Source organism: Phaethon aethereus, assembly GCF_964289735.1.
Source record: "Phaethon aethereus genome assembly, chromosome: 4".
Taxonomy (NCBI): Eukaryota; Metazoa; Chordata; class Aves; order Phaethontiformes; family Phaethontidae; genus Phaethon; species Phaethon aethereus.
Genome location: NC_138578.1, coordinates 2679301 through 2702458, shown reverse-complemented (window position 1 = coordinate 2702458; position 23158 = coordinate 2679301). Strand labels below are relative to the sequence as shown.

The window sequence follows — 23158 nt, the reverse complement described above, 5'->3', positions numbered from 1 at the left end:
CCTTGCAGGCAAGCAGAGAACCAAACTCGTGCTCCCCTTGGCTCAGTTTGCCAAAGGGAAAGAGGAACGCTCTCAGACTTGCTCTACCCTCCCAGTAGCACATGGGAAACACGACACTCTTGTACTTTTGCTGCAACCCTTCAGTATGGTCACAGCAGGACATAGGTTAGATGGCATCACCGCCTCCAAAGCCAGCTAAATCTCTTCCCAGCTTTTACAGGCCTTGAGCAGAAGGGGAGAAAAAGAACCCCAAGCATTGCATGCTGCTCTGTGGATGCCTTGGTTTATAAATAACCTCATCCGGCACGAGGTGAGAAAGCAGGGCACCGCTCCCGGTGTTTCCTGCATGACGTACAAAAGCCCACCGTGCTGCCCCTTTGTGTCGTCAGGAGGAAGAAAAAGCCGGCCAGACACCTCAGAGGAGCAAGTCACCCCCCTTGTGACCTGCTCTCCTTCTCCAGGCTGCCCGGGGGGCCAGAGCTGAGAATATCAGACACCGCAAGTACCTTCCGTGGACAGCGATGGGGCACCACAGACCTCAAAGAAGGGAGGTTTGAAAGAACTTCGAGATTATCTTTAGGATTTTTCTACAACAGCTATGCAGTAATTCACAGAGAAGCTTGGAAAAAGAAGCCAGCCCAGTCATCTCTTCCCCCACATATCGTAGTTATGCCGATATCCTGAGCACAGATAAACCTTAGGCGAAATAAAAGCAGAGCTGCTCTATGTCTACTAGGTTGGAGGATTTTTTTTGTTTTTTCTCCAAATGTTTGTTGTCCTTAAGTTAAGATACTAACTTTTCTCCAAATCCAAACATTTCCAGCACAGTCACTCCACAGAGGCCATACTGTTGAGCTAAGCTACAGTTGCAGGCAGCCTCAGTCTGATTTAACGATGCTGGAAGCCCCAGCTTTTTTTCCGCAAAATCAGTGGGCTTTGGACCAGACATGGCAAAAAAAAAACCCCACACTCTTCGGTTGCTAAACTAAGAATCAAAAGCGGAAGACGACTTCCCACACCCTGCACAATTGCTGAGCATCTCCACTTCCCTCCTCAAAACATACAGACCAGCCATCAATTGCACAAAGTAATAAGCTTCATCAGGGCCCAGTGCTGATGAAAATACTACTCAGACTTAAAGAAGAAAAAAAACCAAAGCAACAGAAATTTGCTAGCAAAGGCAACATCTCAAAGTCAAAATAGTCTAAGTCTGTGCCATCAGCATACAACACAAAGGAGCAAATTACCATGCTGGCATGCGCAGCTTGACAGCAGTACTAGATACCTAAGCCTTCTTCTCTCAACATCTGAATGAGGCTTGTCTGAAGGCTTCACAATGATACCTCCATCCTTCCATATACCAGACCGCTCTTCACCAGTGCCGTAACACAGAAGCTTAGGGGATTAAGAGATGCCACCTCGTTCACTCAGGCTTGGGGAAAAAACCCAACCCAAAACAGACCATCACCTCATTTACCCACAACAGTGATTTTCCTGGAAAAGCCCCGGGCAATGGAAGGGGCAAGGGAAGGAGACCCTGGGATTTATGCATGACCTGAACAGGCTACATGAAATGTTTGTAACATTAGTATTTTTAAAACACCGGTGGGCTTGGGTTTCTGATAAAGTGAAGGGAGCTCGGAGCAGATCCAGAAAGCAGTAGGTGCCCATGACTCACAGGCTTCACAGAAAGCGGTGTGTGTTTAAAATCTCTCAGCACAGCACCAACATGTCTTTCCCTGATATATTTTGGGAAAGCAAGTACTGCCTCATCATCAGTTATTCAGCAGGAACTGGCGTTAGACTCATCCCTCACATCTGTGACAGTTATTTTTTGCTGCGTACTTTCTTTGATTTAGTTCCCTCCCCTTTCTTTTTTTTCCCTGCAAGTGGCAAACATCAACAGTGGAAAAAACAAAAATTATCTCTACGCTTTTAAATGCCAAGTATTTTTCACAAGCTGTACTGCATAACAGGAGACAGAAGCGTAGTCTGACATCTGCCCAAAACACTTACAAAAAGCCCAGAGGCCCAAGGCATGGGCAGAGATGAAATGCATCTCCACCTCCCTCAGTACTTCCCAGGATGCAGCACATCTCACTGACTGGATACAGAAAATACATGTGTTTCTACAGAAGTATCAGAAATACGCATTTTGGACAAGGCAGGAGACCCAAAGGGATTGGAGTTTCTAAGTACGTCCCTCCACACACAAACGAAAGCGTCGTGCGACGTAACAGCCAGCTCCATTGCTTGCAGATGGACTTGGAGAGCCGACACTTTTTGGGGGGAGACACAGGCTGCTCCTCCTTGAGAAAAAGGCTTCAAGAGAGGCGCACGCACTGCATAACCTCTCACCACTGCGGCCAGGCCTCCACTCTTGCTTTTACCCTCTTCAAGGGGCCAGCTTACTCCTGACACAAGGAGAAAACCCCTGCCCTCTTTCTCTGCTCTCCCTGCAGCAGAGAAGCTGGAAGCTGCAGGACACCCCTTCCCCAAGGCTCTGTGGCCCCTGTAGCCAAGCCACAGGTCTGCTCGAGGATGCCAATCAGCAAAACCACAATGGGCAATTTTACCAGTTAGCCCAATTGCATTGGACCCTGAAGTTCTGGCTTGACTAGCTCAGTCTTTGGCCCTCAGGCTGCCTTGAGGAGGGTGCATGGATTGAAACTAGTACAAACAACGGTAGCTCAGGTCTTATCCGCGTGGAAAGTAAGCCTCTGCTGGAGAGCAACAAGCATGATTGCTCAGCATATCAGTAGCAGAACAGGCAAGCGATTCTCACATTCAGTCTGGCAAAACAGAAGTGTTTAAAAATAACGGGCTGCTAAGTCAGATGGCCACGCTGCTCTGGCTGCGAGAGGCTCCTGAAAAGAGTCAGCAGGCTGCGTTTTGATCTCAGGCAAGTCATCCCACTGTGAACTGGGTGCCTCCAGCTGAACAGTAGTCAAAGGCTTACACAGGCCAGGGCTCCTGCCCCACAGAGACAAGCCCAGAGCCCCCACGTGCACCCAGCAAGCCGCGGGGAGCAATGCTACAAGCATTGATTTATTCCTCCTGCCACAGGGCTCCTCGTCCAGAAGGCGGCACCAGGGCTGCCCAGGCACTTCACCCCGAGCAGAAAGGCCTATCATCACCCTGCCTCACTGGCTTCTTCCCACGCGTATTCCACATTTTCCCTTGGAAGATGAACAGAGCTCATCATGCCTTTGAGCTAAGCACAACTCCTCTTGTTCCCCAATACCGCACCTCAATACACTCCTGGGCTAAAACAACTCCTCAGCTGTCACAGCGACACAGCCCTAAGAGATGCCTTATTAACACACAGACAAGTCGCTGTATCGGGAAGTGCTGACCTCTTACAAGCAAGCTAAAAGAATAACTGTTTGCCAAGCGCCATCCTTGCTTGCAGCTTCAGGAGCTATGGACAAGATCATCATGGGTAAAACTGCAGCTCCACCGACTTCTATAGATATCGGCCAATTTGGAGCAGATACTACTCTGCTAGGCTTGGGTGTCTGGAAGTTCTCAGATGTCAGAACACTTAAGACATCTCAAGAGTAGTCTTTATTTTTAAACTCATAAGACACAGCCATGACTCCTTTACTGAACCCCGCGTTATAGAGCGAATCGTCCCTCCCTCTTCACATACTATCTGCGCGAGCAGGAAGCAATTCCAAACCTCCCAAGCTGTATGCTAACCCCGACGAGGACTACAGAGTAACACAAACAAATACATGCTTGTTTATTGGGAAAGATGCTGATCACTTCACTTTTCTTTGCAGAGTGACCTACAAGGCATCCACAGTTGCTATTTCTTGGGTCAACAACAACCTTCAGACACTGTTATCACAGCTGCTGAGTTTAACTCTAGCAGGGTATGGGAAGGGGTAAGTAAAGCAGAGGCAGGCCTCCAGAGGCAGGGCGTCTACTACGTACCATCACTATCAAGAAATTAACTGCCAGGACCCCACATCCTAGCACTCTTAATTTTAAGGGGAAAAAAACGTGTCGCAAAAAGCCACGAAAAAGTTTGCAATCTCAGAATCCTGTCAAGTCTACCTCAGATCTGGTTTTCTTCATAGATAGCTTCTGGTGGCAAAGGTTTTACAGGTCAAGCAACGCCGTAACGGATGCTCTGCGGCAAACAGTGGGTTTGCCTGGTTATAATTCAGTAAAGCTTTATAAACAATTTGGCTGGTGAGGCACGTGCAAGGAGAGAATCAGCTCACTCCTCCTAAGCCACGGTGGCTTCGCAGAGCTAGTGGGAAGGGGAAAATTCACTTGCCTCATTGCAGTCAGCAACAGTATGCCTGTGTACAGATGGGGAGGAGGATGTAGAGGTGGGTCCCATGACTAGAAATGCATCCCTCCTCCAGAGGCACAACAAAGCCATGTCCTTATGCTTCAGGTGGTGTCTGGTAGCTGATCTGAGCTAAAGCAAAGCTGCTCTTCTCCGTAGAATAAAAGTGGCACTCCCAAAGGCTGAGGAGCGAGGGTCCACAACGACACGTGCATCAATTGTCCCGCTCTGCTCTCCTCACTTAGGACTCGACTATGATGACAGCTGTTCCCTCAACCCAAGCAAGGTCCTGGGTGAGCCCCTTCTGCTTAAAGGCTGCTGGCAAAATATGCCCTTCAGTCCCTCCTGGCCCAGCGCTCCCAGCAGCTGGGGGCCAGTTTCACACAGCCTTCAAAGAGTTAAAGAACACAAAAACGAGCCTCAAATTCAAGAGGGGAAAAATGCTGGAATGCAAAATATTGAGCTCAACCACAAATATGAAGCAAGTGTTTAGTTATTTGAGGCCACACAACTTAGGAGGCACCTTTAAGAAATTCTGAAGGCTTCAGAATTCAGCAGCTCAGGCCAGCTACATTTTTGCCCCATTACTAGGCGCACGTTCCTGCGTTTCTGAAGTCATCTTAGATGCTGCATCCAAAGCCAGGGACCTTAGAGGTACTTCAGTCCGCTCAGAGTCGGCTCAGGGAAGAGCAGTGAGCACAAAAGCAAAGAGTAGTCAGCAAGAGACAAATCTACCGTACCCTCTCGCTGTATTAAAGCTGAGAGCTGGGGTCCCTGCCAGCAGGGCAAAAAGTATTCCCAACGTCTACACAAGAGCCAAGCTCACCGTTTAAGTTCCTTGAAACAGCACTCACAACCCCCATCCCTTCCCTTATGCAGACTTAACTGATGGTTAAACCCTTAATTCTTGGACAAAGGAACCCAACTATAATAATAAGGGGGGAACACGAAAAGAAAGAATTCCTTTCCCCTCCTTGCCATAGCTTGTGCAGTCACGCCACGAGAAAACAGCCCATAGCAATCAGTTAATCAAGAAACGAAGGACTTTGTTGTTTTAGGCTAGGATAACCATCAGTGTCACCAGCAAAGGAGGGGGAGTTCCTGCCTCTGCTGGCTGTCCGCAGACTCGGGCAGATGTCTCCACCAACTACTGAATTCCGAGAGATCTTTTTTCCCCTTCTCCCCCAACAAGGAAAGCAGAACCCTTTGGAAGACATATCCTCATTCTGTAGATTAGTGTGTCAAGCAAGCCATGAAGATTAATCAGAGAAGTAGACAAGCTGGATGGTTAATACCTCCCACCCTGCCTCCAACCCACCAGTGACTCACTGCTGCAGCTATTGTCCCCAAGGGCTGCACCTCAGTAAACTATCTTGTTCTTCATGGATCAAAGCTGGGAAGCTTTGATCACCAGCTTCAGGGGCACACAGCTCCTCAACAGAGCATGCTTCAGTCTCCAAGTCCCCTGCCCCAGCAGGCTCTAAAACAACAGCAAGGAGTCAGATGTCCCTAGTCCCAATTACAAGAAATGCCGTCAACAAAGCGTCATGCCAGAGCTGGCTCCCTCGCTCAGTAACGATGGAAGTTCACAGGGAACACAAAAAGGATCTCTTTGAATGTGCTGGTTTTTCCTTTTAGTCCTGGAGAATCAGGATAGCAGAAAAGGTTATTTTGTGGGAGGAAGGCTGGAAGCAATTTGGCTGACAAAGCACCCAGCAGCAGCAGACAGGGAAGGGGAGGCGTGGGTCTTGTGCTGCCCCTCCTCGCAAAGAATATTTCTCTACATATACATGAGATTTTGATCTATGGAATCACCAGCCAAAGGATGCTGCCAGCGAGACAAAGCAAGGGGTTCCCCGGAGGAGACACCCTCAGAGACTGGGTGGGGCTCAACACGCTTACGTTAGCACAGGCAATAACATGCAGAAATGATGGTGAAGGAAACATCCTCTCTCCAGTGCTGGTTCCCTAAATGAATCGCAGGATGACACCAGGGACAGTGAGCAGACATCACAAGCCAGCCCCTGCCCAGGTGCAGCCCATGCAGGCCATGCCTGCCGGAGGAAAACCCAACCGAGCAAAACCCCTGCCCCAGTCCCAGCTCCCTGGCACAGGCACAGCATAGGGTGGGAAGCACAAGGCCCATGTCCCCAACACCTAGCACCAAATATCCCGGTTGCCAGTGGCCTGCAATTGTGAGCCGCAACCCCTGCCACACAGCAAGGAAGCGCTCCCTGCGGTCGATAGAGCCGCCGCTGTTCCCGCGCCTCTAAGGCACGCCGGTCGGGAGGCGAGGGGAATTGCTTACGTTGGCACGCTGGAGCAACTCAGCGGGAGGACGGAGAAAAAGGATACAGTCGCATTCTTCTGGGAAGAGGGAAGTCAGCAAAATCTGACAACTCAGAAGTGGCCGTTGTGAGCGGGAACGAACATTTGTCTTCCAGGCAAAATGTTTGGCTAAAGGTCAGCACAAGCTCAGAGCACTAACGGTTCCATTTATGCCAAGAACTGACATAAAAGACATTTTCCTCCATAGGTTTCCAAAAACCACAGACCTTTCCATTTGGAGTAAAAGTAACTAATGTCTCTAACAGCCCCTGATGTCACAGACTGCTAACCAGCAAAAAAACCCCTCTGGACTTGGGGGATGATAAGGACCATATGTGCATTCCAGCAAGGCTTGTAAACTCACTGAAGGGAAAGGGGGGAAAAAAAAGTAAAGAGAGGAAGGAGGAAGGGAGCAGGAAAAAAAAGAGACATAATGTGACAAACAAGAATGAAGACCATCCAAAAGCAGAGCCCAATGAAAACCAGATGCTCTTTGCTTCTCTGGCCAACCTCTCTCCTGACAGAAGGACGACATGCAACCAACTGCCTTTTTGACTGCTTGCATGAGACTGATGAAATAAAACAGGAGATATTGTTCAGTGCCAGGCTCCCCAGGTGGAAAGGCTCCACTCTTCCCATTTCAAAAAATTTTATTGCCATTTCCCCACCTTTTGTCTTCTGAATTGCCACATGGAGGGAAAGGCAGAGAGACCTGTTTCGGCATCCCAGCCATCCTCTCTCAGCCAGGCGCAGCTGAGAAAACTGGCAGATCCTTCACACCAGCCCTGAATGAAATGTTTTCGGTGGGGACCGCTGCCCAGCAGACCACCAGCTGCTGCACAGCGACACGGCACGCCTGCCAGTCTGTGACACCAGGCCAGCTTATAGCAGCAAGTATTGGACAACGCCGAGTTTTTCTTAGGCTTCGTCTTAAGAGTTAAAAACAACTCAGATGAGCAGGACAGAACCTAACCGAGACACGACAGGAAGGCATGTTGCTATGCAGACAGCAGAAACACTTTCTTTTTTGCTGTTCCTTTGCCCTTTTCCAGCCCTTCTGGCTACACAGTCCCACACCACCACAGATACAGATGTAGTCCAGCGAGACAGCAGAGAGGAAAAACCCAACGACAGCAGTTTCCTTCTGTATTCCACTATCATGCACTTAAAATAGCCCTGAAACAGCTGCATCACAAGCCCTTAAATAAGTGGATTTCTACTTTGCTAAAAGCCTTTAGCTGGAGGCACAGCGCAATATGGGACTCAACACAGAAGAAAGTGTGATATATGAACTCGGCGAGACTCCCGGTTACACTAACGCAGAGGCCGTTTGCGGGGAGCTCTTCGGGACACCAATCCCGAGCAGAAGGCAGCGGAATTAACACAAACCCAGGAATAGAACATCTGATCTCATTGCCAAGTTTTCCTCAAGCCTTCCCCAGGCTTCTACCAATTCCAGTCCAGTTAGGGGTGTGAACACAACCGGAGCAAAACACAGAGATTTTTAGAAAGGAAGGCAGCCCGCAGGGCTTGCTTATAAAGCTGTAACAAGGCAGCACTGTTCCAATACCTGAATCAAATTAAGGGCCGCTCAAACATAAAAAGCAGCAGTTTTCCTTGTGAGGTGGTACAGGGGCTTGCAGTTCCTTAACGCCCTATTTTCTTTCCTGAAAAAACGTAGCCATGCATCAAGGAGGCAGTTTGTCAGCTCCTATTCAGCAAGCTCCAGGACCGAAAGGTGCCCCATATCATGCTCTGGATAATTAATTAGCCCTGGGACTTACTACGAGGATCTGCATTAATACTAGGCCCTGCTGGCTTGCTCAGTCAGGTGGGGGACACCATGGCATAGTGCTGCCCTGCACACAGACATGCTACAGTTACCTGCACAGACCCAGTTTCCAAGCAGGGCACATTGATATACACACATACACGGTTTCTTCAACGCTCAGATACCACAGCGGTGAGTACGAACAGGTCTCAACTTCAGAAATAAAAATCTTTCAGCTGTGTGATTTCACATGGTCAGTGCACTGGCAACCTGTCTTGGGCTTGGAGATAGTGGAAGACCTCAATGAAGCAGGTAAATGTACTCCTTCGAAAACCCCTAGCAGGACTTTTAGGGTCCCAAGAAATGCTAGATACACACTGGAATTCCTCAGGGAAACCTTACTGGTCCAGCACCACCAAGGAAACATCGATCCAGTATCAACAAGAGCTTAGACCACCTCTTGTTAAACTCATATGCAACACGCACATGTATATGTGACACTAACAATACTAAAGACCAGAGAAAACGTCAGATTTAGTCAAGTCCCATGTTTTTACTCTCACTAGTAACGTGTACGCTTGAATGCGGTTGTGACAGAGTAACGCAGACAACAACAATGAAGCAGGAAAAACAGATTTTAACGTGTTCATGATATGGTCTAATTTTCCAAGTGTTAAGTCACAGCCCTCGCATCTGCTTAGAAAAGGAAAAAGGAACGTGCATAGCCCCTGATGGTATAGGAAGCTGTTCTAGGGTGCCACAGAAGTCATTCATCAGTAGTAAGAAAAGGTCAGCAATCAAAGAATATAAGGGATTAGAAACAACGTTGTTTGCCTTAGCGTGCAGTTTTCTGTTTTCAGCAGGAGGGAAAGTGGAATTAAGTTGAACTGAATCTGCGTGCAGAGGAAAAGGTCAAGGTTTATTGAATTATTTAGCTGACAGTTTTGAAACATCAGTCTGTAGACTTCAAGCTTTCACCTGACTTAACAGCAACAACGTTCTCCACTTGCCTTCAGCCAGTCTTAGTTTTCCTGCCTTTAACATGGAAAGTTTATACAAAAATTTTCGTAAATAGGACATAGCTCCACAGAGCAATTCCCCATTTTCGCTGTAGTACTTCCTTCCTTTCACCTCATTAATCCCAAACTTTTGTGGTTGCCTTGGAAGACTGTATTTTGTCTTTCCAAAACTGGTAATTGGCCAGAGTTCTTCCAGAGGAAAGCACATCAGATCTAGGTCCGCGGCACAGTCATAACACAGATATCACTAGGAGGAGATGGGACTAGAAGGCCGCTCTACAGCATGCTTTTTACCCTCCTCGTGTTTTGCTGCGCTGGCAGACAGCTCCAGAGACTTAACGTTTTTGGACTCGATAGCCAGCGCAAGACAAAACATTTTTCTCACATGCAGTCCGCAGACAAGAATGTTCCCACAGTCCTCTCCACATCCATCACTTGCAAAGGGGCAGGATCACAAAGGCATTTGATGACCACTGCAACCCTGGGGATGCTCCAAGTCATAAAGAATCCCCAGACAAGACACCAGCAATTGCCCAACACCCTCAAAAAATAAACTTACACAGCGCCAGAAGAAAGGATTAACTCTCCAGTCGCAAGGAATCCACATATGAGTCTTACAGCGACAGTTTTTGGTTTGTGGCAGAGACAAGCCTTTTACTCCAGAAATCTAAACCAACTCCCATGAACTCAATGAGTGCCACTCTGCCCCATGCCTATTTTCTGCACTGGACTTTATGTTGAGCTATTCCTCCCCACACACCAGAACGGGAAAACGCTTTCCTTGCGCTCTAGCTGCTCGTGACTAACTACAAAGTAACACGACATGAAAGACACCAAAGAACTGCAAGTCCCACCAGAGCATCAGCCACCAAGGCCTCTTACGCAGCACAGCCAAACTCCCTTCTGAAGCTGAACGCGCCTGTGCTCTCCAAAACATGTCTTCAGCCTCCACTGCAAACAGACCAGCAAGGAAATCCAACTCTGACAACTATTTTTTTGCCTGGGCAAGAGGAGCTAGCCACAAAGTCACAGAGAAGTTGCACCAAGCAGATGTCTCCAAGACAGGGAGAGACTTGAAATCGCATCTCCCACTCGAGTCAGCGTGGGCAGACCCAGCTAGCACCAAAGCAGAGAAAGCAAGACTCTTTCTCCCTGCCCCCCCAACCATCAGACCTCCTTGACTGCAGACAGCAAAGCATGGGCACCATCAACTTCATCTGCTAATTAACTCAGGAGGAGCCCGTGTCAGCAAGCAAGCGAAGACAGCCCAAATTAAGCGGGCTACCTACCATCTGGAACAAGTCATCCAGAAAGAGGCTTTGCAGACACTACAGCCAAGGCAGAGCAGCCGTGCCACGGCGCAACGATTCAAGGGGCTCTGGATGGTGTTGCCAAACAGCATCAGCAAGAGACTCCTGCAGCCCTGACTGTTCTCGCCTCATGCTTCACCAGCTGCCGGTCATCTACAGACAGGGATAAGAAAGAGCAGGTTGCTAGCGAGGCTGAATGCCTCTGAAGACACTAGAAAAGCGGAGGCTTTTTCACAGGAACATCTTCACACCATTCACATAGCAGACAGCCAGCAATAGTTCTCTCCCTCCCGTGGAGCCCTCTGAGCGCTCTCACCTCAAAAGGTGGCTTAGGCAGGCACCATCACACTAAAACAAGAGCGGGATTTTCCCCGCAGGAGACAGGCCTGGGAACCTGGCACAGCAGGGAGGGATCCTTCCCCCAGTTACAGACAATGACACCTAATGTTCGGCTTATATGACAAGTTTCTTTTGCAGGGACCTATTTTCCAAACACCTCTATTACTGAAGCAAGAATTCCTGGGGAATAAAATAAATAGTTTCATTGGGAAGATTTTATAAAGGCAACGAGGCCACACCACAGCTCATCGCACACACCAGGCTCCCGAGCTGTTGGAGCACAGTTTCCACCCCGGGGCTGGGTCCTGGCAAGAGGCAGAGGGTGTGTGCCAGCACAGAGGGTAGGGGTTCACGTGCAACCGCCAGCTTGCCAAGACACACACCAGGAAGGCAGGGTCAGCACCAGACCCCCAGTTCCTGCTGCGTGCCCAGGCCCAGCACACAGCAGGCTCCCGGCAGAGCCTCTGAACCCCCCCCCGGGTGCTGCCTTCACAAGCACACGCAGCACTCGCAGGGCTCCTAGCTGTACTTTAGCTTGCAGCTCAGCATCCGAAAGGCTGGGCAGGCTTTCCCACCAGACCAAGCTCAGATTGCACCAGGAACTTCAATTCCCGTAGTCACCTCAGCTTTCTCTCTTTATACAAGCTGTGATGATTTCCTTAATGCAGCTTACTTTGCAGCAAGGTGCTCCTTAGCAGGAAAAGACACTTTTTAGGCCAGCCGCAGAACTTAATTTCTGAAGGCTACAATTTTATCACCTTGAGTAAAAGCAGTAACTTTTGCGAGAGATGTCTAGGAGGGAAAAACCGCAAAGGACCAAGGACCTGGAAAAGCAGATGACTCCATGGCGTTCAGGTTAAGAACCAGCCACAATTTGCCTTCGCTGTCTTGCACCTTTACCTGTAGGCAGGCAGGAACAGCTACTGAGGCAACCAAAACAACAAATCCTATCCGAATTGGGGGAAAACCAGGCCTTAACTTCTCAGCAAAATGCATGAGCGCAGACAAACCTGTCATTTTGAAACTGCTGTGGCTACACGCCCACCTGACGTGAGTGCTATAAGCAGCCCTGACAATGACTAAGAGGTTTGGTATCACGAACTAATACTAGTAGTGGCCTCATCTAAAGCACACATGTGACTTTTACCTTCTCCCTGCCTTTAATCTCCTCTCCTCCTTTGCCAGAGCTCATAGTTGCTACCAGGCTTTCCACCAAGATGCTAGCAATTCCCAAGCAGCTGTGCTCAAAGAAAGAGCCCACCACACGTCCTCCACTTCAGTCTCCGGTATGTTTCTGTGGTCTCCAAGCGAACGCATGCACAGTTTCAGACATCAGAAAACTGCCTGCCAGCTGACAGTTAAAAAAAAGCCACGTAACAGCCCATCTCTGACAGACAGACGAGTAGTGTTATTCAGTGGTGGTACTGAACTAGGAAACCACCCCTCTTCTGCAACAACGTTCAGTCCCTTGCCCAGTGAGTGCACAATATTTGGAGAGAAGACAATATAATGCATACTGGCCCAGTCTCTGGGGGCAAGACGCAACTCAGAGTGTGTATGTGGGTGTGGAGGGGTGTGCACCCAGTCAGGCTCCCAAGCACTGGCGAGAGCCCAGCGATCGTGTACTCATGTATAGTTAAAGGGCAGCTTTGACACTAGCACTTCCCCAGTCCCCCTGGAAATACAGAGAACAAGACTCAGACTTTTGCTGTGACGTACAAGCTTTATAACCTGTCATGCAGACCAGACACCCACCAGGAGAAAGCCTTTCCTCCGCAACACAGCGCTGGCAAACAGCAGTTTCCCCATCATCAAGGATTTCAAGCAGATTTATCAGTTTAATCCTAATAATGCAAATAAAGCCAGATGCAGAACTGGCATAAGTCACTACATGTGGAAAAACCTGCCCGTGACACCCCTTCACAAATCTCTCATGATAAAGCACAAGCCTGTACAGTTACCCTTTTCCTCCTTCCCCATCCTCTGGAAGCTGAGGCAGCTTGGTGCTACCAGGCCGGGTGTGCGAGGGCGACAAGGCTGGCACAGGCACCGTTTCAGTAACTCATTTCTCTCCCAATAAAGGTGCTTCTGTACTTGCATCTAGCTGGACATCCTAGCACTCAGGACCAAACTCAAAGGCTGCATGCAGTGATAAACCTTCAGGAGTTGTAGCTTCTTCTCTCTTAAAACTCAAACCCTAGCAGAGAGGTTGCAAATGCCACTGTTTACAGCAAGGGAGGCTTAAGCGATACTCCTAAGTCACACTCCACTTCTCCAGTCCTTATCCCACTCTCTGGGGTCAGACTACCATCGGTTAGGATCCTGCTCACAAAGTCAAATGCGAGGACGTCGAATACTGTCAGCTAAGGGATTCAGAGGGTGGCTGGCATAAGCAAGGAGAGAACAAAGCATCTGGCCGCCCAAGCAGCCGCTTGCTTAAGGCCAAACGTAACTCCCTGCCACCACAGAGCGCCCAGGAGGCTCAGGTGCTCCGGGCGTAAAGCTCAGCACCGTGGCATTGCCACACCAGCCCTGGTAGATACCAACCATCATTAGAGGTTGCGCTTGCTCCAGGCAGTTTCATATTTTACAGTTTGCAATCTGCTTGCACATCTCTCAAGCTCAGCACTGTTAGTGTATACCCCCAGCAAGTTTCTAAGAAGCATATCTAGATTTCAGGGGAGGAAGCTCATTCTTTAAAAGATCAAACTAATGCCGTATTCAGCTTGCCACAAAAAACAGCTATGCATCAGCAGCCATGGGAAGACAGAGCGCCACATTAAATTCCTGGGGCTTGGAAGGGGGAATCTCTTCCAAAGTGCCCAACATGCAATGAAGAGTAAGTAAATAAGACACCAAGGTCCCACACCTGCCCTTCAAGCAAGCACGTTCACATGCTACCAGCCCCTGAACCTTCAGCCAACTGGTATGTCTTCATAAGCCTAGCTTTTCTTTGGCTAACGATTTTAACTTTTGTTCTAGAAAAGTCAACGTATATACCCCAAAACAAAGAAGCCCAATGGGAACAGCATATAAATGCACAACATAAGGAAATAAGCGAGAGGAAAATATTTTTCTTTTTACTGTTGCTAAGTTTTAGTAACACTAAGTCCTATTTTAAACAACTACAGGTAGAAAACAAAAACTCAAGGAATACACTAACAGTGTTTCTACAAACTCACACTGGTGCCTAAACTCCAGACACTACATTTTTATGGTTATATCCTGTAACCATAAAATCCTTCTCTTACTTATAAATAATTCTGAGACTGTCATCCAAAACCTACCATCAACTTTAAATGCCCAATGCTCCAGCCATACAAAGTTTATTCCGTCAGGAAGGCAAAAAAAACCCCAAACCAACAAAAAAGGAAAAAAATCCCCTATAAAGTCAGAAAACATGTTGCTCACTAACCTGACAAAAGAACCAAAAGGTTTTCCAGTACCGAGTGTCCCATGGTCAGCAAGTCTGTTCTCAGAGAGCAGTCCCAGGGCACACCGGCAGGAAAGGAAACAGCTCTGTCCTCTGTGGGTTGCTTCTTGAATTTCCCCTCACATCAGCAAGGGGAATCGGCCCCTGCTGCGCACTCCAAGAATACATCCAGCATCACCCATGCAATAGGCTGATGAAAGACCTTGCAGTCACATATATAATGACACAGAAGAGCAAACTGATTTATAAAGTCAAGGGGGGAAGCAGCCATGTATTAACACCGCCATACACAATCAAATTAATTCACTTAATGATGAGTAACTGCCTAATAGACACATCTATGCTCCGCATGGTTTCCCATGGCTATTCTAAGATGCCTGTGATAAAACAACGCACATCCATAACTTGGCAGCAGGTTCATCATCACGGCCTGTAAGTCTATGGGCTATATCAGTGATTTGCCATTTTCCAGGCGCTTAAGAGAAAGGGGGTCAGCCGGCCTTTGGCCAGCAGCCAGGAGCAACGTAACTTAGCGGGCACAGTTCTCATTTGGTAACTGTCTGAGCTCTGGACATCAGATGCAAGTCCCCTTAGAATCTGTGACAGAATACAACATACAGCTTTATACCTTTTGACCTGATCAAAGCATAGAGACTTGCACCTCTAAAATGAAGGAAACTTACTTCCTAGTAATTGGATTTTTACTCCCACATCTATTACCATCAGTAAGGAGGTCTTTTGTTTGGTCATGTGTCCCCCCACCCCAAATGGTTCCAGAAACAACCTTCCCATAGCTATTTTTTCCAAAAGCTCTCTGTCCAAACACGGTCCCTGGCAGAGGTGTGTATTCAGTGTTCTCATGGAATACATCAAAGCTCCAGAACATTTGAGGGTTAAGTCACATTTCCACTAGAAACACTGACGCTTGTAACAAGAGAAGCAGCAAGCACTTACACATCTCCTAGAGCAACACTCGGCCTAGGAATGAGGGGAGATGCTTTCATGGCAGGCAAAGGGATCAGGTCTGCGAGTGCAGCAAAAGAGTGACCTGCTGCTTCTGAAAGCAGCAGCTGCTGGCACAGTCAGGTCTGCATGGCCCCTGTGTGTCCCGCAGCTGGGAGAAGCGGTGCTCCTTGCAGAGCACGCCAACTGCAGACCCAGCTTATTTTGCCAAAACTATGGGGGTAGCTGCAAATTTCACTTTTCTTCCTGTGAAACGGGATGTTTACTGCCAATGGTCTGCTGGCTATAAACACTTCATCGTGTTTCCCAGCACCACGGCTCTGCCAGAACAAGGCCCACAGTAAAAACATGGTTTGATTATCAGTCTCCTTTCAAAAAAAAAAGAGAAGACCCTGTGTGTTAGAGCCAACACTTACTCAAAAGGTTACATGCTTTATGGGAACACAGGGTCTTTAACCAGAGAACAGTGAACTTGCATCTGAGCTGGTCACTGACCCCCCACACAGGCAATGCAGCGGTTCCCACTGCTTCAGCAGCGAGCTCGGCGCACCGGCACGGCCTCTGCAGAGTTCCAGTGGCCCGAAGGCAAGGCGGGCAGCACAGTGCACTGGCTGTTTCCCTACGGGTGACAATTACAGGCTGAGCTACAGAATTGCCGAGTGCCCCCTCTCAGGGAATAACGAACACCCTGCCAGCCCCTGCGGGTTTTTTGGGAGTTTCTGCTTGGCAGGTTTCTGCATCTGATGCAACAGCCCGACCTCCACAAACCAACCTGCCACAGGAATTTCACCTTCCTGTTCGAAGCCATGCCTCCTCCATCCAGCAGCTCAGGCACAAACTGTCTGTGGGCTCTACCACCACCAAAACACCCCCGTGGAAAGCAACCGCTCCAGCTTCTCGGATGCAAGCACTGCTCTATCGCGTGACCACGTCTGGAGGCATTAGGTGCAAAGACACGCCAGTTAACACGCATTAACTACAGCAAGTCTCCTTTGTAGCCTTCTGTAATTATTCTCAAAGCAACAACAGTTCTCACAGAAAAATGGTGCACATGAACTTCTGCAAAGCAAGAGAGTGAGGCACTCTGAGGGCTCGCAGAGGGGTAGCTATCATCTATGGTGCTCCTCGGGTGTTAGGAGACACTTTGTAATTAAAACCAACATGAGGGGAAAATGCTAGACTTCAATGGTGTTTTCAGCCCTACCACAGAGCAGCTGGATAAGCAGAGAGAAGCAGGCACTGACCCTGCCCTAAGCGCTGTCAAAGGTTTCCCATCCGCATACCAAGGCTCCCAAACGCCTTTGTGAGCTGGACCTTTGGCTTCTGCTATCTCCATCCTGCTCTGCCTGCAGGGTCCTGACAGTTTAATTAAAAGCAGGAGGCTGAGAAGCTTGAAACAGGCAGGGGAGTGCTGCTGCATTCACAGCTGGCTCTGGAGTTCGGTGCTGAGGCAAGGCTTCCATTTCTTCAGCTGCAGAAAATGCACCCAAGCCAGATAACAGGTCTGTAATGGTACCCAGCTGCCTCAGAGCTGTGAGATCAAGCCACCTGGCATTTGCCCAGACAGTCCGAGTACTTGAAAAAAGAGGATCGTCTTCCCAAATGACAGGGGTATTGCAAAGGCCACTTGGGAAAAGCCAGTACCTAAAAAACTCTCTCTATGTTGCTTCCCACTTCTTGTTCGAAGCACAAAGAATACTCTTATGAAATACATTTCTACTGACTTCAGAATACCCTGCCTAGAGCCCAGGGCTGCTCTGCCGAAGGGTCAGCCTTTAGGAACGAAGCGTGACACTTCCAAACGTTACCCTGAGCTACCCAAATGTTATTTTTCCTGCAGCAGGCCGCTGCTCACAAGACCACTGGCAGAGATTTGCAAACCGCTGGCATTCGCTCACGTGCTCGTTGGAATTGCGTTCTTCCAAATTCATAAATTACTCCACACACAGGCTGCTGCAACATCCATTAACTGTCTGTGGAGCCCTGCTAAAAGGTTAAACTAGAGCCAGCATTCACCTCCACAGATGAATTCACGTTGGTCACTACATTCTGCTTTGCCTGTCTCCGCCAGTCATGCTTGCACTTTAAATAAAAGCAAAAGCAGCTGGATTTAGACTTGGGTTTAATTTCTGCCCTCCTGTCAAGACTTTCGCTGTAGCAATCCATGCCACTACTCGTAACAGACTAGCATTAAATTTAACCCACACTTCCAATGTTATTCCTTGATACACCCCGAAAGCGAACATAAATTCTCTAGCTTACTACCCATCTGCACAGTCCAGCTGCTCAGACTTCTCCCAGACAGTCAAGCTAGACACATACCTGGTAAAATTCAAGGTCTTGCAACCTTATCAGTACAGATAATACATATTGCACTCCGCTTGGTTGAAATACGTAGCTCAAGGACAGCTTTTGGAAGGGAAGAATGGAACACTTTGCAAGGCTGTTCCTCCAAATAACCATAATAAGCAAGAGGATTTGCCATTAGCTTGCATCTCCTGCGGTTACTTGATGCTGCAGCTTTATGTACTCACGTTCCTCAGATTTATCATCCTTTTTCCCTTAAGAGGTGGCACTGCAACGACGTGCCATCTAGTGCCCGGGTCTGGCGGCCACCTCTCATCCCGCCGCCGTGGCAGGAGAGCGCAGAGGCAGCTCACGGCACGCTGCTCTCCTGCGGCAAGGTTCGCGAAGACCCACAGGCCAGCGTGCTGCCCCATTAGCTACGGTCCCACGCAGGTCACATTAGATACCATTCTGCAGGCTCGATCTCTATTCTTTCCCCACCCCCCCGCACCGGTGGCAGCAGGATCGGCAGCAGGGCACATCAGGTATCACTCTGTAAAGCAAAGCACCGAACTGTTTAGCTTGGCCAAATAACGATGCCAGCACGTACGACATAACAGCTGAGCACGAGCCGACCGCGGAGCAATGATGACTGTGACAGATGAGCAGGGGTGCTGCCGAGCGAGCAGGCTCCAGCGCACTGCACGTCATCTCTCTGCAGCAGCGAGGCTTTAATGACCTGACGAAGCAGGTAAATCTTGTCACAACTTTATGGAGCCAAACGTAAGGATTCAGGAAGACAAATATACCCAAAGGCAAATTCAGCTTGCTCCGAGCAAGCGCTTCCTGCGCAGGACCACGCAAGATCAGTTCACATGAAGGAGCTTCCTGCTCCAACACGCTCTACAACTCCCAAGTGCTGCAGACCTGTCTATCCCAAAACGGGGATACAATTCCCACATACAATGCATGTTTTTGCCCTCGGCTCACGTTATTTAATGAGAGACACCAAAGCAAGTGATCTGCTGCTGCACGTTCCTTATTAACACTGCAAAGGCTGGAGATGCAGCAGTCTCCAGCAGTAGGTCATGCATGAAGCCACAAGCAGCACTGCACGGGTTGCTTATATCCCAGAGCAGCCAGGGTCTCACAGATAAATCACTGCTCCAGGAACTGGGTGAGCCTTCCAAGAAGGAGGCTAATGCCCAGCTCTTCCTCCCTTCCTCTCACAACTGTCCGGAATAAAGAGCTGGGTTTGAACATGCAGCAACAAGGCTCACGCTCTCTGCGCACCGCAGTGCCGACACAGCACAAGAGTCTGGTCCCGCGGCAGGGCAGCGCGTGTTGCCCTTAGGAGAGTCAGTGCAGGCAGGACGGCAGCCCTTCCTCGGGTGCGTGATGTTTTCACTTGCGTCTCCTTGGGCCACTCGGTAGCCCCCGAGGACACAGACTGCAGCATAAACCTCAAAAGCAGACTTGCGCAGTTTTCCTACTTGTATAGGAGCCAGGAGGATGGCACCCATCCAACAACCTCCACCCTCCCTCCTACCATTCGACACCACTGCACCAGAGACCCTGGGCCATGACCCTCCTCTACACAGCACTGCATCCAACCAGAAATACCAATTCCCCTGCCCTCAAGGGCTCCCAGTTACCAAGATAGTCACCGCATACAGAGTCCAGTAAAAGACCCTTTTACCACAGCTAGCATGGATGGGGACAACATCTGCATGCTCTTCTCTCCGGACTCCTTACTGTGTATTTTACGTAGGCACCAACCACCTATTTCACGCCAGAAACATGGACCCTTTTTCAGCCTGTGTGAACTTTATACTGCCTTTCATCGCACGTAAGCTGTTTCACAGCTAGCCTGCCTGAATTTATACTTCTCGCTTTCGGGCTCATCCTGCTGGAAGAAATCATCAAGTTGCTTGGTCAGGCTATAAAAAAAATATTGCTTTCCTTAGGTTATATTAAAACCAACTAATGCACATGCCATGGAAAAACTGCATTTCTGAGCTCCGTTCCCGGAGAGGCCACACCCGGGGGAACGTGGCTGCGATCAGGAATAGACAGTAGTCACACGTCAGACTACAATTTCAAATAATGTTTTTGTTTAAACAACAAAACGAAAACACCTCTGGCTTTGATGTTTAAGTGGTTCTGGCCTACAACAGAGAAACTTACCACGTCTTAGGAATACTCTACATGAAAATTGCCCTCAATTGCATTTAAGTAAACCCAGAGAAACAAGGTCAGTGGAGTTATTCACACTGCTCATTTTTAAACCCTTCTTCCTTACTGAAAGCACTTATTACATCTCCTTGAAAACATAGCTTGCATATTACCCTATTTAAATAGTTATTTTCTCGAAAGTGTTTTTAACTAAAAGCATTAGTCTGGTAACGCTTCTGTGCCACAAGACCTCACTAAATTTGGTGCAATAGGGCTAGGTTTGTAAAGGTGACTATGGCCACGCTATTAATTCATCGATCACAGCTTTGCACCTTACAAAACAAGGGAACTGTCATCTGCCTTACAGATGGAGAAAACAAAGGCATACCTAAACAAAGGTATTTGCCCAAGACCACCCAACAAATCAGGAACTGAAACACTTGTAGCATGCCAACCACACAAGGCTTAATCCCACATGGCTCTCGTAATTAATTATCAAATAATGAATAATTGCCTAACTCCAAATGCTGAATAGCAAAAGTGCTTTTCAACAGGATGAATATTCAGCCACCTGGAAACACAAAACCCCAGGTCCCCTGACACTACTACTTTTTGGCAATTATATATCAGAAAGCAAACTAAATTGTTCAGTGACCACCAACTACGCATCCCAGAAGGTAAGGCACTTGTTAGAAAAGCTGTTTAGTTTTAGCTTTCGGCACAGCTTCTTTGTAATTCACAGCATCAGGCAGGGTTTACCTCTGCTTTGCTGCAGAGCCGGCCCAGGGCCACAGCAGAGACCTTACAGGCAAGTTTTCCCCAGTGTGAAGCAGGTCCCAGATCCGGTGCCACTTTCTACCTCCACTGGACACCGGGGACTTGTGTTGCAGTCACCAAAACCCCCCTGAACAGTTATTAGGCCTACGAGAAAGACAGGAGCGCTCTGCAAGAGCTGCCTCAAAGCTGGGAAGGAGGGCTGCCTCCGGACTCCGGCCAGGGACTCATTTCCTGACTTTGGGAATGGGGCTGGCACAGTGGAATAGCACCTTCCAGATACAGGGGTAGTGCAGAGGCGGCACTCTGACCTTTCCCATGCCCAGTCTGCACAGGAGTCCCTCCCGCCGACCAGGGAAGCGCCCTCACGCCCCCGACAACCTGCTCCCCAAAGATGCTTAGCACCTCTCACCCCCACGGTACTTGGTGCCAGCCAGTCCTCTGAGCACCCTTCTCTAAAGCAGGCTGAAGGCCCAGAAATCCCAATGACTAACCAGCCTCTGAAGAGAGGTTTGAGGGGGCAGGGGAAGAAAAAAACCCATAAATTAGGTCAAACGCTCCTGGAAAATGCCAATTACTTTATATATAGCAGATTGCACTCGGATATCATTTAATCGCAGCTTGCTGTTGTCAGATATTAGCTGAAATTCCCTGCTTTGCTTCGGCTGCCATATTAAAGTGCCATGTATTCAATATTAATGAGACAGATGAAACAGAATGAGACTATGTTGGCATTTTCTGTGATAAAATGTACTTTGTGGCAGAAGAACATTCACTTAAAAGCACTGAGGACTTTTCTCAGCTTAGAAATTACATACAATATACAAGAACTGTACAAAACCATTTTCAAATGTAATTAAAAATCTTAATCTTCCAATTCTATATGCTAACTAAAGGCATAGTCCTCGATTCATTGTTTCTGGTAAAAACAACAAGGGCAGCAAGTTGAGATACTTGGCCACAATTAGGGAAAGCTTTACAGATAAAATTGCTGGCGTGGATTTGAGAAATGACCTCCCCCCCCGCTCCCAGCATCAGCACTCTTGCTCTTACAGACAGGCAAAAAAACTCCAGCGCGCAGAACTCTGTGACCGACCGAGAAAGAAAAGGCACAATGAGACCTGCCATAGCTCAACCCGGACATGAAACGGATTTGGAGGAAAAAGCAGCGGCCAACGGATGTGTTGGTCAAGTGGCGGGATTTACCACTAGAGCAAGTCACCAGGCCATCTAGGAAAATCCCTGCTCCTCTTGGGGTCTTGACGTGAAGATTTGAGGACTGTGCATATGTTGAGTCCCAGACGGCCACGTTAAGCCTTATAATCACTGCTAGCATTTACAGCTAGCAATATACCTGCTCACAGTATAACAACCTAATCTTTTAGCTGTAAAAGCTGAGAATAAATGAGAACAGTTTCCAGTTGTTTAATTCAGCGCTTCGTGAAAATGTCAGTCTTGACATCTCAAAATAGGAACAAAACAAAACCAAAGACTACTGAAGTATCATCAGCCATGCTGTTTCTAAGTTCATTCTGCAGGTGAAAAAGAACTTTAATTCTACCAATTAAAACAAAAGGATACAACAGAGGAAAGAAAAATCTTTAATTATATGAACCAGCAACACAAAGAAAATTCAACTACATTTATGCACAACCTCTTTTTTGGCAACCCTGTATGTTTCTGACATGCATCGGGAGGACATGGGGTAATCCATGTTATTGCAGAGAGATGCCAAGAAGGAGTGTCAATGGTAACCAGATACCTTCACCTTCCCAGCTTGCAAATTCCTTATTTCCAAGCGAGGCTGTTGCCTGTGAAATTTTGTCCCGGAAAAATAAAGCCGGGAAACATGTCACCCTGCTATTCTTCATTCATCTGAAAGCTGCCAAAAGCTCCCAGGCTGAGTCCGATTGGAGGAGATGGGTTTTCACAGGGTCTGAAAGGAGATAATTTGTGTGCTTTGAAACGCAAAGATTTGGCTGCGGCTACAAGTGGGAACCTCTATCAGAAAGAATAAAAGCAGACTTGCAATTCCATCTCTACTGCAGTTTGTGCTCTTGTACTTTACTGCGAATCTGCCACCGCGCTGCCCAGTGGAAGAGGGAAATACAAGCTCACGCTGCCACTGAGCAAGCCGAGCAAGCAGTCTACCAAACTTGCTCCTCTCCCACCGTAATTTTGTTTACAGACAAAAAGAGAGGCTGCCAGCACCAGACTGTCAGAAACTTATGCACATTACTGTGGCTTGAATTAAATAAAGCATTTAGCATACTTGATGCATTCAACATACGTCTGGCAAATAGATTCTCTCGAGTCTCTTGCTTACTCAGGACATCATACTTCACACTGCGCTCAGTTAACCCCCTGCGAAACACCCACAGACTTTGCAAAATGCCTTCAGATCCACAGACAGCCCCAAACAGCCCTGCAAATCATTTACCGAGATCTCCCCCAGGA

General features: G+C 48.3%; 1 protein-coding gene across 1 annotated transcript in view; it reads right to left on the bottom strand.

Annotated features, from left to right (window-relative positions):
- Nucleotides 1-23158, bottom strand: part of SEPTIN11 (septin 11) — a gene marked incomplete at both ends in the record, with an annotated part of 48561 nt that overhangs the window by 19734 nt on the left and 5669 nt on the right. The gene's annotated exons all lie outside the window — the stretch shown is intronic.